At 52.1% G+C, this 4,138-nt stretch overlaps 1 pseudogene; it reads left to right on the top strand.

Moving 5' to 3' along the window:
• Nucleotides 1–264: 264 nt before the first annotated feature.
• LOC119090349 (prolactin-releasing peptide receptor-like) lies at nt 265–1,799 on the top strand (annotated as a pseudogene).
• The last annotated feature ends 2,339 nt before the right edge of the window (nt 1,800–4,138 follow it).

Genomic DNA, 4,138 nt, shown 5'->3' with positions numbered 1-4,138 from the left:
AAGTGCACAAATCCTTGGCACAAGTCTGTGGGGGTGGGGTGGCCCCCCGTTGCGCAGACCGGGTCGATACCATGTCGTAGCTGCGCGGAGTCAGCGGAACATCCCTTCCACTCGAGCAACAGGTGCGGGCTGGAGCGGCCGGTCGGCCCGCGGCGCAGTCAGTTGGGCGGCGCGGGTGGCGTCGGGAGCAGCTCCGGGTACCGACCGCCCTGTCGGGTCACGGCGGTCGTCAGTCGTGACCGGGTCACACTGGGCGACTGCTCCCATCGCGCCGCGCCGAGGTGCCGTCTCGTCTGGGTCGCCGCTCTGATTTCAGCCGGGGCCCTGACCTGGCCTCAGCTGACGACCTAGGCTGGCCGGCATTGGCCCAATGAGCTGTGCCCGCTAACTGAAGCTTCCATCGATCACAGCAGCCTTCGCGGCGAGGACTTCGTGCGTTTGTGTGGCAGCGATACGGAGTGCAGCCGTGGAGTGACGGTCATGGATCCCCTGTCAAACTTCTCACTACCCGAGAACCAGCACGGTAACCAAGTGGGCGACGAAATCAACGGCTCAAAGCTGCTGGCCGAAGTTGCCACGGAAAGTACGTACTACGAAGAAAACCTGGTCCATACCTTGCCAGTCCAGGTTGTGTTCTATATGATCTATTCGACGATTTTTTTGTTAGGTGTTTTCGGAAACTGCATTGTTATGTACGCGGTCTTCCGGAACAAAACCATGCAGACCGTCACTAATTATTTTATCCTTAACCTGGCGCTGTCTGATATACTTCTGTGTGTCCTTTGCGTTCCTTTCACACCTCTTTACACCTTTCTGCAAAGATGGATCTTCGGAAAGGCCCTGTGCCATCTGGTGACGTGCACCCAAGGAGTCAGCATCTACATATCCTCCCTCACACTCACCACCATTGCCATCGACCGCTTTTTCGTTATCATCTATCCCTTTCGACCCCGTATGATGCCCTCAACCTGCTTCATTCTGATTCTTTGCACGTGGCTGTTCTCGGTGGGAGCAACCATGCCGTACGCAGTTTTCGTTCAGCACGTTCCCATCGACGAAGACACGTACTTGTGCCAAGAGGACTTCCCAGAGGACATCAGGCTGACGTTTGGCAGCGTGACCACCGTCCTGCAGTTCGTCATCCCGTTCATCATCATGACTGTGACGTACACGCTGATATCATTCAAGCTGTCGAGCGGGCCAGGTCCAAGCCGGGCTCCAAGAGCGCGCGAAAGGAACAGGCGGACCGCGAGAGGAAGAGGCGCACCAACCGCATGCTGATCGCAATGGTTGCCGTGTTCGGACTCTCCTGGCTGCCGCTCAATCTGATGAACATCCTCGACGACATCTCGACCAACCTGGGCCTGGACTGGGACCGCTGGCAGTACTTCCACCTCTTCTTCTTCGTGGCGCACGCCATCGCCATGAGCTCCACCTGCTACAACCCCTTCCTGTACGCCTGGCTCAACGAGAACTTCCGCAAAGAGTTCAAGGAGATTTTGCCGTGCTTCCGTCGCTGCGGCGGCGGCCGCGACCCCCGGCCTGAGAACGGCATGCTGCGCCTGGACCGGAGCGGGCTGCGGCGCGGGTCTACCGGGCGCGTCACCGAGGACCACGAGACCAAGACCACAGGCGTCACCCATGTGGTGACGCCCTTCGAGCCGGCTACGGAGGAGGTGCTGCTTCTGCAGGCCCTGGCGCCCTCCACCGACGAGCAGGTGACACTGCAGCGCGTGCAGGACGCCACCGCCACCGCCACCCTGCCGGCCACGTTAGTAACCGATCTGTAGGGGAGGACTGAGGCGGCAACCGTAACTGAGGTGTACGTGTAGGACTGCTACAAAGCCCGCCACCGATCTACCGTTGAAGACTGAGGCAAACCTCTGCACGGACCTGTAGATGGGGACTGAGCCAAAGGTCATCACCAATGTGGGGTGGAGACGGAGACAGCGTCCGTCAACGAGCTGTCGGCGAGGCGTGGAGTGATACTGGACACATAGTTGTAATGCTGGACCCATATATTTGTAGGTGAGGACGGACAGGATGTTCGCCGATCCGTCGATGGGAACTGAGGCGCCACTGCACACCGGCTTGCAGGTGAGTACTGACACAAATCTCTAGGTGAGAACTGACCTATCAGAGGCGGTAAAAACAGTGAAAATAAAGGTACGAAATAGGTAAAAGATACCATTTATAGAACAACATCTAAGTTCGTAACCGATTGAGAGATCGGACTGTTAACGCGTGAACCGATATGTTGAACGGTTGCAGCCGTCCGTGCATTTTAACATTCGGCTTACAGCTTCTGACCGGTCTGATGATGAGCAAACGGCGGGTCCCATGACCGCTCGCATTTAATTATAATTTTGTAAGTAAAGGACTAATGATCGCAGTTCTCACTGATAAGCCCCTGTTGAAATTGGCTGGATGTTATCCAGCTCTGAACAATAAGGAGCGTAGATTGTCTGCTTCGGTTGTTGCATTGACGCACGATGCGCAATCAGGCCCTCGCGTTTCAGTTGGGATGCTATCTCGGGAAGTCAGCGTGCTTCCCAATAGCTTGTAAGTCTTTGAAGTATGCTGGATGCCAACGGCGAAACCGTATGGTCATTAGCATGCATATTACAGTCCCTGTTGTGACACATGTCATCCGCTATAATTGGCGTCTTTGTATACCCAAGATCGCAATGTGCTGTGTTTGTAAGTATTTGGAATGCCCTTGCTATCAAAGGAAAAGTAAACAATATTCTGCTCAATGGACAGCGAGGTCATAAGTACAGGGACACTACGTCAGCTGCAGGAAACGTTCAGTGGCCGTCTCTATGACGCTACCGTTCAAAAGACGTGATCTTTCCGACTCTGGTCGGAGTTTCGCAGGCCCTACAGTAGTTCGTGCCGTTTTGTGGTTGTGTAGTTTTTAGCAACGCGCGCGCGAGGACGTGCTTTCGGATGGGTGATGGACTGCAAGATTGGAAAGTTGCAGCCATGGTCATTATATTGAGCTCTTCATCTGATTACGTTTTGTGCTCCCGCCAATGAAATGCGATTGACACGCGATCTGGTGGGGGTGAATTTCGCCCCTACTGAAAGTTTTTTAAGAAGTTTTTTTTTAAAATAATTTTTCCACAATAGTATCTGAACGGCACGGCGTAGCTGCGCCAAACTTTGTAATGCTGCTGACCTATGGCAGGTCAGACAGGCCATGGCTATCGTCTGTCAGGAAATTAAATTCCTTGAGAATTGTTCAACCGCGTGCGACAACGGAGCCTTCGAAGAAGCCATGCATGTTTGAAATAGTCTCTTACGCTATTGGATAATTGAATTCAGGAGAACTACTAATTCCAGTGACCTTGGTTTCAGGCATGAAGGTTGGGCTAAGGCCAAAGCCAAACTGCTTTTATGCTGGAACACCCGTGTCATGGTATTTTTTAGCGCTTAGTCCGAAATAGTTGATCATAGGGACGTTAACAAGCATATTTTTGGACTCTATAAAGTTCGGAGGTCCATGACCTAAAATGACCTCGATCATCCATTGTTTTTTTTTAGGACAATGCCATCCAGCATAATCCTTGAACCTCATTTGACTCGAAGCAATAGCACTGCACGAGGTTTTGGCCACCGGGACTTTCTGAAGGTCCAGTGAGGTCACTTAACTTGAAAGGGACACCAGTCACGTCTTTTCTTAGAACAGTCGTGTAGGTTAAATGTAGTTTCATGAAGGTGTCTATGGGCACTTCGGACATTGCACTGTAGCTTGACATTGTCCTGACCTTATTTGGACCGCAGGTCATGACTAGAACATTTTTTTAGAACAGGCGTGTGGGTTAAATGTGGTTTTGTGAAGGTGTCTGAGGGCACTTTGGACACCGAGCTGTAGTTTGACATTGTCTGACCCTATTTGGACCGCACGTCATGACCTATATACTTAAAAATTCACACAAAAGAGGTCACGTACAGCGCTACCTCTCCTGTGAATATGATGTTTCAAACTTTTTTGTTAGATATAAGTGGGGTTAAATTGACCCCATCCAAGCGCGTCGCATTCAACCTGCCACTCGGGCGCGTGTTGAAATATGGAAGGTTGGTAACGTCAAGAAGTAAAAAGAAAGTAACGACAGGTAAGTAAAAGTGACGTTCA

Source organism: Pollicipes pollicipes, unplaced genomic scaffold, assembly GCF_011947565.3.
Source record: "Pollicipes pollicipes isolate AB1234 unplaced genomic scaffold, Ppol_2.1 Scaffold_3087;HRSCAF=3621_pilon_pilon_pilon, whole genome shotgun sequence".
Classification (NCBI taxonomy): Eukaryota; Metazoa; Arthropoda; class Thecostraca; order Pollicipedomorpha; family Pollicipedidae; genus Pollicipes; species Pollicipes pollicipes.
The sequence above is the reverse complement of the archived record's forward strand: the minus strand, read 5'-3'. Positions and strand labels throughout refer to the sequence as shown.